At 37.8% G+C, this 20,898-nt stretch overlaps 1 long non-coding RNA gene across 1 annotated transcript; it reads right to left on the bottom strand.

Moving 5' to 3' along the window:
* Nucleotides 1-733: 733 nt before the first annotated feature.
* LOC110132205 (uncharacterized) lies at nt 734-11,835 on the bottom strand. Its single transcript, XR_002312395.2, has 3 exons — nt 11,783-11,835; nt 990-1,132; nt 734-819 (listed from the first exon to the last, which is right to left on the bottom strand). It is a non-coding gene; the product is annotated as an uncharacterized lncRNA (long non-coding RNA).
* Between the last annotated feature and the right edge of the window lie 9,063 nt (nt 11,836-20,898).

Below are 20,898 nucleotides of genomic sequence, written 5' to 3' on the forward strand. Positions count from 1 at the left end.
AGAAGGAGAGTGATGGTGATGATGATGGGAAAATGAGAAAAGAACCAGAAAGCATACACTAAGTCATTAACGCTGTTTATTTTTATTATTGTTTATGGTTTGTACTATCTGTACTTCTTAATTTTTACTATCTGTTTTACTACCTATTACGATGCTTATATATAGATAGCTTCTACTGAAAATACATACATGTATACAACTTTTATGTTGTGATGTATATTATATAACAAATATTACAATATATATGTATATGTACGTTTGCTTATACAACTTGAAAAAGCACTGATCTAGCTCTTATTTGAGGCAAAAATTTTTACTCTACTGAAAAACAAAAGAAACACGCCGTCTCTCGCCAAGGATAAATCAACTCAGATGCCAACAAGAGATTTCAAGTTTGCCTGGAGTTTCCAAGTTCATGAATGCTGAGTGATCTCTAAATTTGGAAATCTGTTTTTTCCCATTGCTAATAATAAATCTTATGAACTATCCTACACAAAGTATTAGGTACCCTAAATAAACACTATAAAAATAACCTCCTTTATTTATGGACATGCTGTTTCAGATGCCCATACCCAATTGTCTCCCCTCCTTTGGAGACTGGAATTCTTTTTGTCTCTCTTCAGTTTCACCTTTGTCACTGTTAATTCTCTGCAAATTCGGTAATAGTGGAAATAAAACAGGCAATATAAAGAAAGGTGGTAACCGAGTAAAATATGTAATTTAATACCTTCAGATCCTCCTCAATGTGTTCTTTGAGTTAGTTTTCCAGTCTGTAGGATCAAGGAGTTTTCCTTCTTCATATTTTACAAAGTATTTGCCCTTAAAAAGATTTTAAAAAGAAAAAAGGAAGTTGAGGATCAAGTGTATGTCACTGTTCATGGAATGATGGCATCCAGACTATGGAACACGTTTCCTGGGATTCCCATCAGCCTTTACAACATCTCTACAAAACGCAAAGGGAGTGAAGGTTGAGGGGATGGATCACTTACCTTTAAGACCTCTTCCTTCAACCTGCCCTGCCCTTTTACACTCTGTGGAAGGTCTTTTTTAGGGGTGCCATTCTTTATTTTTATACAGAGCAAATGACCTCCATGGTAAATTTTGTAGGGGACAGACAGATCCATAGCCCACTCTGAAAAAGAAGAGAACACAATTTCTATCTTTCTATCTGTCTCTGTCTCTCTCTCTTTTCCTCTTTCACTACTGAGCATCATTTTCTTTCTGCAACTGAGGAGAGTCAGGCAGAGGGCTGGGATTCCTGAGAATAAGTGTGTGTGCACTCGAACTCTGTTCTTTGTAAAGGCTGAGAGCTTTGCCAGACTGCTATAATGTATTGATATCTCAGAGAAGCAAGGAAAATTGTGAGATTTCATTTGCTTAATGGCTTACAGATTAATTGAGTTCCATACAGCCTTGAATATTGTACAGTTTTTCTTATACTGTACTATTTTTTAAAACAGTATAAATGATTCTTTCTTAAATATTTTTTTCTTATTTTGAATTAATTAGTCCAGCTGGCCCATCACATCAAAATCACATGCAGAAATTTTAGGCTGAAAGGAATGAAAATATATTACTCCTCTAACTTCAACAATAAGCAAGATTTTATCATACTGATTCCTCCAGTAATATAACCCAAACACAGAGGTTGGCTCTCAGATGGCCCAGCAGTAAAGAATCCTCCTGCCAATGCAGAAGACACAAGAGACCTAGGTTTGATTCCTGGGTGGAAAAGATCACCTGGAGTAGGAAATAGCAACCTGCTCCAGTATCCTTGCCTGGAAAACTCAATGGAAAAAGGAATCTGGCAGGCTACAGTCCATGCGGCCAGAAAAAGCTTGCAAGTGTACTTCAATTATTTTAAAAATAAAATGTCTTAATTTTGTTATTCTTTTCTTTACCTGAGAATGAGGGAAAAATTGTTTGACTCACTTTGGTCTTTAGAAAAGTTTCAGTTTTCTTTGCGTTGTACATCAATGAATGACAGGATGAAGTAAAGTCAAAAAACTTTTGTCAAGAACTTCCTCCCCTAATGGAACAAAAGCACTTCAAAGAATTGTTTTTATTAAAGTTAAACTAATGTCATCTGATCAGGTGGTGGCTTAGATGGTAAAGCGTCTGCCTACAATGCGGATGACCCAGGTTCAATCCCTGGGTCAGGAAGATCTCCTGGAGAAGGAAATGGCAACCCACTCCAGTATTCTCGCCTGGAAAATCCCATGGACTGAGGAGCCTGGTGGGCTACAGTCCATGGGGTCACAAAGAGTCAGACACGACTGAGTGACTTCACTTTCACTTAAACTAAGGTCACACACACTTATATCATTCAGAAAACAAAATTACTGGTAGTCATATAAGGGTTTTCAAAATTCAGAGAAGTAAGCAATCCACACAGGCCAGAGAAAAAAATTGTCACTAATGAGATAAAATGTGCTTTGAAAAACCACTACAATATTGTAAATTAATTTGCCTCCAATTAAAATTTTTAAAAAAAGAAAGAAAACTATATGTAAACTCCCCCCAAAAAAAGTGCTTTGAGTGATGGACTTTATCTGGTTATATGGAGGGAGTGTCTTATGACCAAAATGCAGATGGAGGGTATCAGGGAACAGCTGTGACAAGGAAGAAACCATCCTGCCTGGAACAGGAATTTCATGTGAAAGAAACATGGGAAAGTTGGATAAGTTTGGAGTATAGGCTGAGGAAGTAGACAGGAAAGGTGGTGAGATAAAAAATAGAGCAAATTCTTAAGTACCCAACTGAGAGGTTCATATTTGAACATTCAAGCACTAAAAAATCATTGACGTTTTCTGAAAAATAAGGATTTTCATCTCTACAAAGGAGAGAGAGAACTAAGACATGAAATATAGGAAAAGGAAGGGATAGATGGCTATTTGCGGTTTTCTTTGCTGGCAATGAAGATGAAAGTGAAAGACCCTGAAATGGAAGCATATAAACCATAGTAACAGCAAAAAAAGAGCCACAAATCACTAGAGAATAAGGAGTCAGAATGATATATACCTGACTTTGACCATGGTTGAGCTTTTTACAACACTAAATGGCCTCTTGGTAGTTGGAACAATACAGGAGAAAAAAGTTCAGGCAAAAAAGATGATAAAAGTGTGATCCTCAGAGCATAGGAAATACTCTTATTTTTTTACTATTATAAATGGCTGAGAAGATGAGGGAACTGTTTGTCTGTTTTAAACTAATCTGTCTTAAATCAATCAAGTTAATGTATTAGCTAACTAAATTTATTTTAAATTAATGGTAACCAGCTTACCTTATTTCCCCAGTTCCCTGTAATCACCTCATTAGTCCTCTTACTGCCAGATTAGACACCATGCTTATGTTGCATGGTTGTCTATAGGGTGCTCTTTCTTACACTATGGATTTCCTACCTCCCTCAACTTTTTGAGCACTTGCTGTGATATTTTCATATTCAGTGTTTCTCTCTCTCTCTCACTGCACCACACTATACATTATAAATGCCTTACCATTCTCATAATTCTACTCTTATTTAGCTAAAAATTCCTCCAAAAACTTATTTCAGATCTTTTCTGTTCCCAACCTTTTCATTTTTCTCCTCCAAGCTCTTAATTAATCATTGAATTGAGAAAATGAAAGTAAAAACAACCTACGTGAGCTTTATTATGCATTTGTCTTCACTAAAGCTAAATGTCTCTAAAGCTATCCTTTCAATTTCCAGAGAATTAATGTTTTACAATTCTTTAGGCAGAATTCCCTCCCCTAAATGCTGGAACCAATTAGTTCATGCCTCTTCTGGGGTTTTGTTTCTATCACAAATATTCCATCTGCTCTTAAGTAAAATTTAGCTTATTATTTAACTTTTGGGAAAAAATACACACAATTTACTGAGAGAAAATATTTGTTCTATCAATCAGTAGAATTTTAAATGGTTGGTTTCCATTTTCCAAATTCCTATCAGGAGTCTTATGCAAGATGATTGACTAACCATCCATGACTACCTCTTCTCCTTCCTGAAATCTCATTCAAATGTGAGGAAACTCTAAAAACAACTTTGTACCACTAAATCCATTGTACCGCTGCAAAACCCAGAAGGGTATATGATTAAAGTATCAGAACATCAAGGATTATCCTGACAGCATAGAAGAGAGAGTTTTTGAAACCCAAGCTTATTCACCTGCAATTTATGACAGATTAAAAATAAAAGGATGACCAAGTAAGTGAGTTTACTCATCAGAACTTCCAAAATTTTCTAGTCCCAAGCAGCTGGAATTGGGAGTAGGACCAGCCCTGTCGAATAGCCAATTAATTCAAGATCTGTAGAACAGTTGGAGTAGTCTCCCAAAAAGGAATTTTCCTAGAAGATAAAACTAAGTAAATAGCTCGCCAAGTAAAATGGAAGTTCTCCCCTAGGAGACACTACACGGAAATTGAGCCAAGAAGGAGATACTATAGTGAGTGAAAATGAATAAATAAATAAAACCCAACTCCCCCCCAAAAATGGTTGTGCCTATAAATTCCCTTCTCCTTCTAAAGAAAACCCAATCACACACAAACTTTCTCTCCATTTTCATCCTCCCTTCTACCTTTTCTCTTACCTTCACAATCAGGGTCAGAATTCACTGTGGGATAAAAAGCATATTAACCTGTGATTTTAAAACACCTGAATGTAACATTTTGCTACATCTGGGCTGTTAGTTATAATTGGGAACATACTAAAATTTCAAAAAACTGAGAGAAAACATAGGTAAGAAAGAGAAACAACAGACTGAATACATATAGTTCCAGGAAAGACTAAAGCAGTCAAGGAAATAGCAGATAACATCCAATACAGGATGGTTAATCATGTCAAAGATTCTAAAGGACTGCATATCTTTAAAACAAGAATGGGCTACAGTGGCTGACTTTATTTTGGGGGGCTCCAAAATCACTGTAGATGGTGACTGCAGCCATGAAATTGAAAGACGCTTAGTCCTTGAAAGGAAAGTTATGACCAATCTAGATAGCATATTAAAAAGCAGAGACATTACTTTGCCAACAAAGGTCTGTGTAGTCAAGGCTATGGTTTTTCTAGTAGTCATGTATGGATGTGACAGTTGGACAAAAGAAAGTTGAGCACTGAAGAATTGATGCTTTTGAACTGTGGTGTTGGAGAAGACTCTTGAGAGTCTCTTAGGCTGCAAGGAGATCCAACCAGTCCATCCTAAAGGAGATCAGTCCTGGGTGTTCACTGGAAGCACTGATGTCAAAACTGAAACTCCAATATTTTGGCCACCTGATGCAAAGAGCTGACTCATTTTGAAAAGACCCTGATGCTGGGAAAGATTGAGGGCAGGAGGAGAAGGGGACGGCAGAGGATGAGATGGTTGGATGGCATCACCAACTCAATGGACATGAGTTTGGGTAAACTTTGGGAGTTGGTGATGGACAGGGAGGCCTGGCGTGCTGTGGTTCATGGGGTCGCAAAGAGTCGGGCACGACTGAGCGACTGAACTGACTGACAATAAAACTGAAGTAACTAAGTAAACTGAGTTCTTGAGAATTAAAATGAAACAAAGAAAAAACTCACCTTAACTCCAGTGTCAATAGACCAAAATAAGAAAAGCTGCACAGTGACATTTCTTAAAGAGTATATACAGAAGTGAAGTGAAGTCGCTCAGTCGTGTCCAACTCTGCGACCCCGTGGATTGTGGCCTACCAGGCTCCTCCGTCCATGGGATTTTCCAGGCAAGAATACTGGAGTGGGTTGCCATTTCCTTCTCCAGGGGATCTTCCTGACCCAGGGATCAAACCCAGGTCTCCCAAATTGGAGGCAGACACCCTAACCTCTGAGCCACCAGGAAGCCCAGAGGCATGTCTCAAAATTAAAGAGATGAAAATTATGAATAAAATTATGAGAATGCAGTTAAGAAACATGGAAAATGAATCCAGGAAATCAAATAATCATTTCAGTAGGAATGAGTAAAAAGAGAAGAAAAGTTATCTTTTAGAAGAAATATGTGGTACAATGAACAGAATTGTCTAAATGTCACCCTTGGACTTCACTGGCAAACTAGGAGTTAGTACTTCATGCTTCCACTGCAGAGGGCACAGGTTTGATCCCTGGTCAGGGAACTAAGATCCTGTAATCTGTGCTGAGCAACCAAAAATAAATAAAAATAAAAATGACCCTAGGGCTTCCCTGGTGGCTCAGTGGTGAAGAATCTACCTGCTGATGCAGGAGACACAGGTTCGATCCCTGAACTGGGAAAATGCTACATCTGCAGAGCAACTAAGCCTGTGATCCCCAACTACTGAGCCTGTGCTTCATAGCCTGGGATGCACAACTACTGAGCAATGTGCCGCAGCTACTGAAGACTGTGTGCTCTAGAGCCTGAGCTCTGCAACAAGCGAAGCCACTGCAATGAGAAGCAAGTACACTGCAACTAGAGTAGACGCTGCTCTCTGCAACTAGAGAGAAAGACCACACAGCAATGAAGACTCAGCTCAGTGAAAATTAAACAATAAATAAATAAAATTTAAATAATAAAAATAAAAGCAGCAAGCTTAAAACTATTTTTTTTTCTTTTCTTAAAACATTAATTTATTTTAATTGCAGGATAATTATAATATTGTGGTGGCTTTTGCCATACATTGACATGAATCAGCCACAGGTGCAAATGTGTCCCCCATTCTGAAAAAAGTAACCCCAGATGTTATTGTATGTTCCCCAGACAAATTGGCTTCTTCCACCAAGCTTGGCTTGCACCAACCTTGACTTCCCATAATGGGCTCAAGGCCACCCTGTGCTAGGCAGCTGGTTTCCTAGACAACTCTCCTAAACAGCTGGAATCCTGACTCCAGACTACTCCACATCAAAAAATATTTTATTTCCCTGAAAACACTGTCCTTCTGCTTGCACCATAACGAAAGAGATACACAGGGGAAAGAGACCTTTAACAGGAGCGCAGGGCCACGCTGTGCGTCAGCAGTACCCAGGTCTCAGGACATTCTTCTGCAGGTAGTGGGAGAATGGGAACCCTGTGCCTTTCCTTGCTTCTCTCCTTGTTGAGCCTGGACCTGTGTGTTGTCCCTTTCCTCAAAATCCTGCTCCTTACACCACACAAAGAGATATTGTGAGGTACCATAGATGGAGACCTAGAAGGGACTCACCATGCACGACAAATTATTATTGAGTCTTCAGAGAAAAGGGCCTGCAATGTTTTACAAGATAATTAGTTACTGAAACATATTTTTGAAAAATATATGTGATCTTCTCTAAATGTAAGACCAGAAACTATAAAACTCCTAGAGGAGACCATAGGCAAAACAATCTCCGACATAAATCACAGCAGGATCCTCTATGACCCATCTCCCAGCATATTGGAAATAAAAGCAAAAATAAACAAATGGGACCTAATGAAACTTAAAAGCTTTTGCACAACAAAGGAAACTATAAGCAAAGTGAAAAGACAGCCCTCAGATTGGGAGAAAATAATAGCAAATGAAGCAACAGACAAAGGATTAATCTCAAAAATATACAAGCAACTCCTGCAGCTCAATTCCAGAAAAATAAATGACCCAACAAAAAAATGGGCCAAAGAACTAAACAGATATTTCTCCAAAGAAGACATACAGATGGCTAACAAACACATGAAAAGATGCTCAACATCACTCATTATCAGAGAAATGCAAATCAAAACCACAATGAGGTACCATTACATGCCAGTCAGGATGGCTGCTATCCGAAAGTCTACAAGCAATAAATGCTGGAGAGGGTGTGCAGAAAAGGGAACCCTCTTACACTGTTGGTGGGAATGCAAACTAGTACAGCCGCTATGGAGAACCGTGTGGAGATTTCTTAAAAAACTGGAAATAGAACTGCCATATGACCCAGCAATCCCACTTCTGGGCATACACACTGAGGAAACCAGATCTGAAAGAGACCTATGTACCCCAATGTTCATCGCAGCACTGTTTATAATAGCCAGGACATGGAAGCAACCTAGATGCCCATCAGCAGACGAATGGATGAGGAAGCTGTGGTACATATACACCATGGAATATTACTCAGCCATTAAAAAGAATTCATTTGAATCAGTTCTAATGAGATGGATGAAACTGGAGCCCATTATACAGAGTGAAGTAAGCCAGAAAGATAAAGACCATTACAGTATACTAACACATATATATGGAATTTAGAAAGATGGTAATGATAACCCTATATGCAAAACAGAAAAAGAGACACAGATGTACAGAACAGACTTTTGGACTCTGTGGGAGAAGGCGAGGGTGGGATGTTTCAAGAGAACAGCATCGAAACATGTATATTATCTAGGGTGAAACAGATCAGCAGCCCAGGTTGGATGCATGAGACAAGTGCTCGGGCCTGGTGCACTGGGAAGACCCAGAGGGATCGGGTGGAGAGGGAGGTGGTGAGAGGGGGGATCGGGATGGGGAACACAGGTAAATCCATGGCTGATTCATGTCAATGTATGACAAAAACCACTACAATATTGTAAAGTAATTAGCCTCCAACTAATAAAAATAAATGAAAAAAATGTGATCTTCAAGAGTGGAAGAAAATGCCTGTATTTTCATATTCTTGGGTCAATTAAAGTTACAGAACCAGTTAATCTTGAATTTAATCGAGTTCCAAATGTATTTCAAACAAAAATTAAAAAGGAACTCAATTGGTCAGATTCCAAATTCATGTGGAAGACACAGTGTAACTAAATAATGAAAATATTCTGTGTAAAACTATAATGTGTAGTGCAGTGGACACTGTGCCTCTCCACCCAGATCTACTCTGTGGACACATTCCTCCTGCTGCTACAAGTTCTGCCAGCCCCCAGAAGCCTGTCCTCTCTAGGAATGTCTCTTGGCCAAAGAAATCACTTCGCCCAGGATTTGTGTTCCTTCGAACAGGTAGCCAGCATCCAATTACTAGCTGATGCAGGACTATAATCATTCGTCCCTCCCATTTTAACTCCAGACATTTCTGGGGGACTGTCCTTTCTTCAGAGCCCCCTATGGGGTCAACAGTGGCTTAATGTGACATTTCAAGCACACTTTCTCCCTCAGTCCATTCCTGCACCAGTCTCCTCCCCACAGATGCTAATCACCAGAGCACTCACTAATAAACTTCCTACATACTGATCTCCATCTCAGAGTCTGTCCAGAGAACCAGACTTGTCTCATCAGATGTAGATAAAAGATGGTTAAACATAGTGATACCAATATTTCAATAGGCAACTGAATCAGGAAGAAAATAGAAGGGCAAGAAACAGACACATGCATGTATGTACTATAGTGATTTGGCATGTCACAAAGGCTTTTTGTGGGGTTTTTTTTGACAGGAAATAATGGACTTTTATAGAAATGGTTGGGGACAATGACTGTCTACACATCAAAGGAAAACATAGTCAATTCTTTACCTTATATAATACATAAATAAAAACTGCACATAAATTAAAGCTGTAGACATAAAAATCAAAGTGTGAAAACACCTAGAATTAAGTATCAGACAACATTTTATAAGCTTGAATGGGAATAGGGTGTGAGCATAAGGCTTCCCAAACAAAATATGAAACTAAGCATCATTTTTGAAAAATGATTGTCAGATTTTAAATTTTAAATTTTTTTTACCTTTACATTTTGACCTAATCTCAGACATACACAAAGTTGCAAAAGTAGTACAAAATATTATCACATATGCTTCTCCCATGCTGAAGAAAAACTGTCTAAGAAATATTTAATACATATGATTTTTACAAAAATATGATTTAGCAAATTGTGAAACTATTTGTATTGTAGGACTGAGTAAACACAAAAATATATTGTAGATAATGAAAGCCAACTTTCTCACAGTCACAGAAAAAGTTTATTCTAGTGAGAACACTAGAATAAATGCTGTGGTAATTAGTGGCATTAGTGTTTATAATAGATATACAGATATATCATGATTATAGACAGATAACCACCTAGGCCTGGATTTCTCCATGGGGCTCAATTCTTCAAAAGTAGATTTCATTCCACTTCTGTTATCTTGATTCTGTGTATTCCCACCTTACCCCCGCCCTCCCGCATTTCAATTATTTCCATAACTAATTTAAATGTGTTTGTAAGCTTGAGTCTTCCCTTAGAAATAACTTTCTCCTTGTTAACTCAAAGGAACCTCTAACATTTGAAATCATATGCAAAGTAACAAAGTGAAATAAAACATTCTAGACAGTGTTTACAAGATGAATAACTGCTTTTTCTAATTTCACAAAAGTATCCCATAATAAAAATTATCTGCTTTGTCCTTAAGGATAAATTCACTTTTACCTTTTCCATCTGATTCATTTTCCTTTCTGATAACCCAGGATTGACCTCAGCTGAAGAGAGTCCTACAGCTGTGTTTGTACAATGTGATTACATGTGTTTAACTTTTTAGAAAAGGGATGGGTCCAATAAAATCCTCTTTGTGAAAATTTAAATTACAGACAAAGAAACTAAGAATCAGAATGTGGGGATTATGAAAGGCAGTTCTTGGAGATATGGGCTTTGGGGGTATGGTGGCCATTCTGTTCCATGTGCCCTGATGAGGCTTGCAGTATCACTGTTGGTACAGACGACAGAAGTGATACAGGAGACCAGGCATTTGCAAGAAAGTAGCTAGACGGTTTATATATTAACTTGTTGATTTTTCATGTATGGTAAGTCTGATTATAGAGTTAAGTCTAATAGTTGCTCATAGTTCTTTAATGTAGAAGGCCCTCCATGCTTAAGATACCTTGAGTGGGTTTTTGTTCCTTGCTGTTAAGGAATTATCGGACAAGACATTGTATCACTGTTAAAACATGAAGAAAGTTGATGGAAAAAGTTATGCAGTGTGGATCTTTAGTAAATAATAGTGTTAATATTAGTTTAAGTTGTATATAATACATTTTAAATATTAATTTAAAACATGTGTAAATACATTTATATTATACAAAATGCAACAAAAAGTATATTGATGATAAAATAATGAGAATGAAGTCTCTTAACTGATGCTCTCTCCATATTTTATTGTGAAGTTTATTTATTGGTATGTATTCTATGTTGTTTTCCCACTTTAACCCAGATGTTTTTAATAAAGAAAGAACATAAAACAGAGTGCTTCAAGGACTTGGAAATTGAAAAGATATATAAATATATACATAAACATGATCTCCAATATTTCTAGCATACCTGAAAAAGTCTGTCCAATATAATTCTCTAGCACATGCTAATAACCTTGAATCAAAGAGCTATGAAATACTAAACTGAATTTAGTATTGTGAAAAGTTATCTTTTCTAGAATTCAGGAGGGGAAATCATCTCCTTTCCTTAAAAAAATAATTAGCATGCCCTGGAATGTTATATATTTCCTTGATGAAAAGCATGTGAAACAAAACTGGCTAGATCTGAGCAACCAAAATACAAGCAAGTATCTAACAATCGAGGAAGAACTTTAGTAGGATTAGGGAGTTAGGGAGTTATTTCTCTCAAGAGTCATTTTAGAAGATATGAAGCCTGCAGACAGTTACAATCTATTAATTTTCATCATAGGCTGCTTTATTTCTTCTACACAGTGCTCAGCAAGTGCAAAGCTACCAAACACTCAGCTCTGAATATTCACTAATCAATAGACAATTATCTCTTACTGAGGCCAGGATGAAAACAACCCAACAAATAAATCACTGTCTTTACTCCATTCTTAACTTTATTTGCACTCTCTCCTGGTATGAGCCTTCAAAGCATATAGTGGTAATTTTTTGAAAACACTCACACACAATTCCACATAAAATACCTTAGAATGTTTCATGAGTAAAATTCATTTCTCCTTTGTGGACAACCTATAAATAATAAACAATAACAATAAACCATTGAGGCTAGCAATAAAATTAACACATAGCATACAATTGCATTGTTTTTGTGCTAGATGTTTACATTTTTTGTAACAAAAATTAACATATGCATTTTTAGTCTCATTTTATAGATGAGAAAACTGAAGTTCTAAGAAATTAAATCTTATCAAGATAACAGTTAATTAGATACTAAGTGATTAATCCAGGATCATAAAACAAGACTTTAAAATGTTAACCATTCACTTTGAGTACTATCCATGAGATAATGTAGAAGTATACTGGTTTAAGTATTTTGCTAGCTATATTTTCTAAGATGGATCTATCAGTTGGTATAAAGCAGTAAAGAAGGAAAAACAAATCAAATTATGTCTATGTTCATTATACAAATATAAAATGTAAGCTTAATTATAATTCTTTAGAAATTCATTCCTTATAATTCTGATATTATTTAAGGTTGTCCATTTTTAGAATGACAATGTTGGTTGACAACTTTTCTTCCCTAAAATATGATATCCTTTTCATGTTAACTTTTACATATATTAGATTGTACTTTTTGCTCTTATTTTTTGCTGCCTTATATCCACAACCAACAAAAACATATTAGTGCTTCAGAAATACTTCAGTAAAACATAAAATGAGTCATGAAGGTGTAATCTGAATTATACAACTCAGAAAATGTCTCAAATTACGTCAAGCATGAGTCTGGCATGAAAAATTAAATTTGTTATTATAGTGACAAATGTACAAATGTGAATATTTATATAAGCATGTATATAATAAAATTACAATAAAATATCTGACAGTAAATATCTGATGAACATTGTATATTATTAGAGTGGAAAGTCAGTTGAATAACATTGACATAGAGCCAGTGAAGTTGCCACAATTAAAAGCAAAAAAGAAAAAGGGACAACCTAGAGGTTTATTTTTCCTGAATTAGAAAAATATAATCCAGTTAAAAAAAGTAATTAATTTTAAAGATAAAAACAGAGAAGAAACTAAAACTATAGTTCTATCATTTAAAATTGTAGTCCTGAGACTTAAGTATAAATCACAGTATAACAAAATATTTGCAAAATCAGGTAGAATATTAAGAACTAACATTCTGTTCAAAGAGAAAACTGAATAAGTTGTTGTAAAAATTCTCTCATGACATTATGTTGTTGGTTATCACGTAACGGAACTGACGTACATCACAGAAGAACAATTAACATTACAGTATCACTCCATCAGATAGTTTTCTTTACAAATGCACAAAACCCTTGAGGCATAGAATATGACTATGCTCTTAGAATATATGTGGTACCTATATCAAGGAGATGGTCCTGGTTAGTATTTGTTTGATATGCTACTGAAAACCCCACCTGCTTGGAAAGAGATACTTCATTTATATAACATGTATTCTGTGTGTCATGACTTAGCTACAGAAGGAGGCATTAATGCCAGTAGTGAAGAAAAGTTATCAATACGTCTTCCAAGAAAGGGTATTTCTGTGTGAAGAGAAGATATTGACTATGAAAAAAAATTACACAACCTAAATTTTGAGAATTATATTTTGTTTTGCAGACAAAACTGAGGGCTTAAGCCTAGGGCACAGCCTCTCAGAGAAACTTGAGGGACTGCTTCAAAGAGTTAAGGGAGGTGATGGAGGAATTTTTGTAACACAGACCAGATAGTGGGATCATCAAAAGATTACTGTCAATTAAATAAAACCAGATATCTCAAGTTAATGAGATAGCTTTATATGAGAAGATGCAAGAGTCTGGGCTTACTGAAATCCTTCCTCGGATACGCACCTCAGCTGTCTGGGATCAGTATCCTATTCTTTCCCTTCCAGAGTTCCCTCATGGCTCACCACAGGGGAGGCTTTAGTGGCTTGGAGCCTGCAACATCTTTTGTTTAGCAGGCAACAGTTTTCATTCATAATACCAATCCACACAGAGTTTTAGTCACAGACATTGGTTGTGAGTCAAAATTAGATTTTTTAATCATAATTTGGTGATGAAAGAAACTGCAAATATCATAAATTTGTTCAAACCATATTCTCTGGGTCTACATCTTTTTAACATGCTGAGTGAAGAAATGGGCAGTGAATACAAACCTAATTTCCCAGATGAAGGCTCTTGCACCTCAAAGTTAAAGAAGCTCAACCAAATTTAAAGAAATATGAGGATAAAACTATTTCTTAGTGAATGCCCAGTTAGATTAAGCACAAACTGGAATCAAGATCACCAGGAGAAATATCAATAACCTCAGATAGGCAGATGGTGCCACTCTAATGGCAGAAAGTGAAGAAGAACTAAAGAGCTTCTTGATGACACTGAAAGAGCAGAGTGAAAAATATGGCTTAAAACTCAACAATCAAAAAATGAATATCATGGCACCCGGTCCCATCACTTCATGGCAAATAGATGGGTAAAAGAATGGAAACAGTGACAGACTTTGTTTTCTTGGGCACCAGAATCACTGAAGATGGTGATTGCAGCCATGAAATTAAAAGATGCTTGCTCCTTGGGAGGGAAGCTATAACAAATCTAGACAACATATTAAAAAGCAGACATCACTTTGCCAACAAAGGGCTGTATAGTCAAAGTTGTGGTTTTTCCAACTGTCATGTATGAACATGAAAGCTGGACCATAAAGAAGGTTGAGCACTGAAGAACTGATGCTTTTGAACTGTGGTGTTGGAGAAGACTCTTTAGAGTCCCTTGGACAACAAAGAGATCAAACCAGTCAATCCAAAAGGAAATCAACCCTGAACATTCACTGGAAGGACTAATGCTAAAGCTGAAGCTGAAGCTCCAATTCTTTGGCCATCTACTGTGAAAAACTGACTCATTAGAAAAGACCCTGATGCTGGGAAAGATTGAGAGCAGGAGGAGAAGGGGGTGATAGAGGATGAGATGGTTATATAGCATCATCAACTCAATGAACATGAACTTGAGCAAGCTCCAGGAGACAGTGAAGGACAGGGGAGGCTGCCTTGCTGCAGTACATGGGGTTGCAAAGAGTCGGACATGACTCTGTGACTGAAGCAGCAATGATTGATTCTAACATTGAAAGTTAAAACATCCTTTGAATTCATGTGGCTTGCTTGCGTGGCACAAGTTAGTGATACATCCAGCATGTTGCAGGGTCCCAGTCTGTTATTTAAGGATCACAGTATTATTTTTAGTTTTGGAGATAAAAGCATGGTGTATCTTAAGAAAAAAAAGTCCATCTCAGTGTCTATTAGAGTTCTCGATAGAAGCAGAATCAATAGGAGTTCTAGCTAAAGAGAAAGATTGATTTCCTATGAAGAATTAACTCACATAATTACGGAGGCTGAGAAGTCCCACATTCTTTCATCTGCAAGTCTGCAAGCTGGAGACCTAGAAAGTCTGTGGTATAATTTACTTTGAGGAATCTGAAGGCCTGAGAACTAGGGGAGCTGATAGTGTAAATGCCAGTCTGAAGGTAGGAAAAAATTGATGAAATATCCCAGCTCCACACTAAGGCTGAAGAAAGTGGCAAATTTCTCCTTCCTCCACCTATTGTTCATCTTAGGGCTTCAAGGGATTGTGGGATGCCCACCCACACTTACTGATTCCACAAATAATTCAAATGCTAAACTCACACAGATACACAAAGAAATAATGTTAAACATGGGCACCCATTTATCCAGTCAAGTTAACACATAAAATTAACCATCACATAGGACAAGTAAATATATTGCTGAAAGTTTTATTTTCTCTATGCCTTTATTATTTTCTTACTCACTAAAGAAATTCAACATAAATTATAAGACATATTTTAATATTTATAGATAAATAATATTACTATATCCTGTTGAGTGTATAATCCTCCCAAAGAGTAGACTAGGAATTCATTTGCCATTATCCTTTGTGTAGCAGCTTTTGACTGAACCATACTTAGCAATTTGTTCCAGGGAAGAGCGCTGAAAGGAGTTATTGATTTTATTAGAATCCAGTTACCCAGAACTACCTGACAGAGAGCCACTTCTGGATGCCTTTGCCAACGATGTGCAATTCTAACTTAATTGTACCTTTTTTGCAAAGTGCAAAAATGCAAGCAAACCCTAATTCACTGCTCCAACTCTCCATCACCAAAAGATACTGTACATGCACAGTAGGGAGAGAATCCCTATAGCTGATTATGTATTTGCTTTGTAATTTTAGGTTAACCAGTTCAGAAGAGATTATATGGGTGCTTCAGAGTCTTCACCTATAAATGAACAAGTCCTTCATAGAAAGGACTTTAGCAGAATAAAAGGCGTAAAAGCTACTCAAAGCATCATATGATAAAGAAATAATAGAAGTGATAAAATAAGTCAGAATACCTGGGCTGGATTTGTTCTTATACATCAGGGAAATCATAGATCATAACGCAGTATTTTCAGTTCAGTTCAGTTCAATCACTCAGTCATGTCCAATACTTTGTGACCCCATGGACTGCAGCACGCCAGGATTTCCTGGCCATCACCAACTCCTGGAGTTTACTCACACTCGTGTCCATTGAGTCGGTGTTGCCATGCAACTATCTCATCCTCTGTTGATCCCCTTTCCTCCTGCTTTCAACTTTCCCAGCATCAGGGTCTTTTCAAATGAGTCAGCTCTTTGCATGAGGTGGCCAAAGTACTGAAATTTCAGCTTCAACATCAGTCCTTCCAATGAATGTTAAGGACTGATTTCCTTTAGGATGGACTGTTTCAATCTCCTTGCAGTCCAAGGGACTCTCAAGAATCTTCTCCAACACCACAGTTCAAAAGCATCAATTCTTCTGTACTCAGCTTCCTTTATAGTCCAACTCTCACATCCATACATGATTACTGGAAAAACCATAGCTTTGACTAGATGGACCTTTGTTGGCAAAGTAATGTCCCTGCTTTTTATTTTTTTTTCCATTTTTTTTTATTAGTTGGAGGCTAATTACTTTACAATATTGTAGTGGTTTTTGCCATACATTGACATGAATCAGCCATGGATTTACAAGTGTTCCCCATCCCGATCCCCCCTCCCACCTACCTCTCTACCCTATCCTTCTGGGTCTTCCCAGTGCACCAGGCCCGAGCACTTGTCTCATGCATCCAACCTAAGCTGGTGATGTGTTTCACCCTAGATAATATACATGTTTCAATGCTGTTCTCTCGAAACATGTCCCTGCCTTTTAATACGCTGCCTGTCTCAAAGTTCAGTGCTCATTCTCCCTTGCTCTGCAGTGCTTCTTTGTGTTTTATTTCATTTATACTGCCCTTCAGAGGCACAATTGATATTTTCCTGAAGATGCTGTGCTAATTCACTTACTGTACTGCTAATCATGTCATACATATATAAAACTAACATTTATACACACACACACACACACACACACACACACACATACACAATCCTATCTTGAAAGTTTGGTACTATAAAGAGGTCTAAGGTGATGTAAATAATCATGTAACCTGTTTGAATGAATTTCATTTTCATATATCAGTATTGTCTATATTTCAAGGTCTCTTGACCCTGCTGAATTTTCTTGCCATCTTCATGTTTGACAACAGTCCCCTGCAAAGTGTTCTGAGTCCCAAGTGAATTTTTTTTAATTAAGTAGTTTATTTTAATTGGAGGATAATTTCTTTAAAATATTTGGTAGTTTTTGCCATACATCGATATGAATCACCCACAGATGCACATGTGTCCCCCCATCCTGAATCCCCTTCCCACCTCCTTCCCCACCCCATCCCTCTGGGTTGGCTTTGAATGCCCTGCTTCACGCATGGAACTTGCACTCGTCATCTACTTTAGATATGGTAACATACTCTTGATGAAAGTGAAAGAGAGTGGAAAAGTTGGCTTAAAGCTTAACATTCAGAAAACTAAGATCATGGCATCTGGTCCCATCACTTCATGGGAAATAGATGGGGAAACAGTGGAAACAGTGTCAGACTTTATTTTTTTTGGCCTCCAAAATCACTGCAGATGGTGATTGCAGCCACTAAATGAAAAGACGCTTACTCCTTGGAAGAAAGTTATGACCAACTTGGATAACATATTAAAAAGCAGAGACATTACTTTGCCAACAAAGGTCCGTCTAGTCAAGGCTATGGTTTTTTCAGTGATCATGTATGGATGTGAGAGTTGGACTATAAAGAAAGCTGAGCGCTGAAGAATTGATGCTTTTGAATTGTGGTGTTGGACTCTCAAGAGTCCCTCGGACTGCAAGGAGATCCAACCAGTCCACCCTAAAGGAGATTAGTCCTGGGTGTTCATTGGAAGGACTGATACTGAAGCTGAAACTCCAATACTTTGGCCACCTGATACGAAGAATTGACTCATTGGAAAAGACCCTGATGCTAGGAGAGATTGGGGGCAGGAGGAGAAGGGGATGACAGAGGATGAGATGGTTGGATGGCATCACTGACTCGACATGGGTTTGAATAAACTCCGAGAGTTGGTGATGGACAGGGAGGCCTGGCGTGCTGCGATTCATGGGGTGGCAAAGAGTCTGACACGACTGAGTGACTGAACTGAACTGCAGTGAATATACATGTTTCAATGCTATTCTCTCAAGTCATCCCACTCTGGCCTTCTCCCACATAGTCCAAAAGTCTGTTGTTTACATCTGTGTCTCTTTTGTTGCCTTGCATATAGGATCGTTGTTGCCATCTTTCTAAAGTCCATATATATGCATTGATACACTGTAGTGGTATTTCTCCTTCTTACTTACTTCACTATGTATAATAAGCTCCAGTTTCATCCACCTCATTAGAATTGATTCAAATGTGTTCTTTTTTAAGCTGAATAATATTACATTGTATATATGTACCACAATTTCCTTATCCAAGTGAATTTTTCATGGACACATTACTGTCACTATTGTGTCTTGCCACCTGTCACCATGGCAGCCACTCCCAGCCATGGCACTGGCCTCCAATGTATCGAACATGAGATTCACCTGGGAGGTTTCACAAACCTTTATGTTCAGTTTGAACCCCTCATCAATTAAACCAGAATATCCAAGGAGTAAAAAACAGGTTTGGGTACTTGTTAAAAGATCTTGGGCAATTCCAAGCACAGTAGCATTCGCGAATCTTAAATCTATTCCAAGAAGCTGTCAGGCTACTCAAAGTGGCATAGTGGCTTATGGGGCAAATGAATTAGAATTGTTTTCCCACCTTTTCTGCTATAGTCTGTTCTTGGCTATGTTGGTTAGTTTCCTCTTGTCTCTCAGCCATACAAACGCCTTTTTATTTTCTCCTCCACTCTGTCAAGGATTGGAAGCTTCCAAATTATTTTTTGGACTTCTTTGCTAACTGAGTTGTGATTAAATTCTGCCAGTGGGAGTCAATGGCAGCTGATTGGAAGTCAGAAAAAGAGAAAAGAAATTTTTTTCCTGCTTCTGGCTCTGGCAGTTGCTGAACTATCAACAGCGAATCAGCAGTGTTGGAGGGACTGCATGCTCCTCGATCCGTGGCTGCATTAACTGTAGTGTCCCCCTTATGGGTCTGGGAAATGACACTTTGCTTTGCCCCCTAAGGAATTGCAGTGCCTTCCTGAATTTACTTGCATTTCTTTCTCCCTGCAGTTCCTTCTCCTTTCCAACAATTTAGAAACATTTAGGTCTGAAATATTTAGAGTAATTCTTTCTCTCCATCTTTATTGAGGAATGAATTTGAAAGTGAAAATCATGCAGTCACGTCGGACTCTTTGTTTGTGACCCCATGGACTATACAGTCCATGGAGTTCTCCAGGTCAGGATACTGGTGGAGTGATACCTTTTTCCCTTTTCCTTTTCCAGGGGATCTTCCCAACCCTGGGATCGAACCCAGGTCTCCCACATTGCAGGCAGATTCTTTACCAGCTGAGCCACAGGGGAAGCCCAAGGTGAGAGGAAGGTGTCCTTAACTGACAAATAACACTGTCAGATATTTAAACTGTGCATCACGATGACTCCATATACATTTTGTAAAACTTCCTCCCATCTAGCTAAATGACACATACATTACCTCACATATTTATCCTTTTTGTGTGTGAGAACATTTAAATTCTCTTCTTATATGACATCTTTGGGTAAATTATAAAAATGCAATTACTCTGGGGAAATTAATTTTTTGAAAAGAATAAAAGTACACTTTCTAGGTAGATTCAGCCCATAGGCACATGCCTTGGGAAATGAATATTTTCTTTATGGGAAGAGAGAGGCATTCCACCCTCCAGTAGACACAAGGGGCTGCACTGAGGGATATGCTTAGCAGATGGATCAAGGTTTGGTCCATTCCCACCCCCATCTGCGGGCACCATCATGCTTCACCATGCTACCCTGGGGGCATGGAGTGAGGAGGGTGACACCCTGAATCAGGCTATGGGAATTTAAAGCAGAGGGATGTACACAGATAACTGAGGCATTTTAAGGGGTAGGAAGAGTAGGTGTTTCTACTGAGAAAGAGGGAAGGAATGGTGAGTGTGGTAAGAAGAAAAACAATACCGTGAAATGCCACCGAACACTGTAGGAGTTCAGGAGGAGGTGCTACACTGTTGATTCTGCAAAGATGACAAATATATTCCAGACATTACTAAACTAGCAAGCGGCGCTCTCGGCTGGTTTAATCAGCCCCGTTTCTCTCTGGCTCAGGCTATGACCCCTAAAAAGACCTGACTATAAAAACCTGGCAGGGTCCCATTTTAAATGTAGGCAAACCTCTGAAAACGGAGTCACCTTCCTCTTCTCTTCTGGCTTTGAAAACCCAAAACTATAAGCTAAGTTCAGTTTTTGTGAATATAATATTCTAAATGTCTTTGACTCTGAAACATAAATATCTGTGACCTTTTTTCACAATCTTAAAAAGAAGCTTTTTCACATTCACTGAGCATTCACCTCAATATTTTCTGTTGTAGCCAGTCTTGTTTATATTTCCCCCACTTCTATACGCTCATGAGTTTAAATACAATGCTACACAAAATATAAAAACATTTAAAATGTTTTTCTTATATCACCCTTCTTTTATTCCTGCTACATTTTTAACCATTAAAAGAGATTAAGTGACTGATTGGCTAACATTTATTTTGGGCTGTTT

Source organism: Odocoileus virginianus, chromosome 1 (genome assembly GCF_023699985.2).
Source record: "Odocoileus virginianus isolate 20LAN1187 ecotype Illinois chromosome 1, Ovbor_1.2, whole genome shotgun sequence".
Taxonomy (NCBI): Eukaryota; Metazoa; Chordata; class Mammalia; order Artiodactyla; family Cervidae; genus Odocoileus; species Odocoileus virginianus.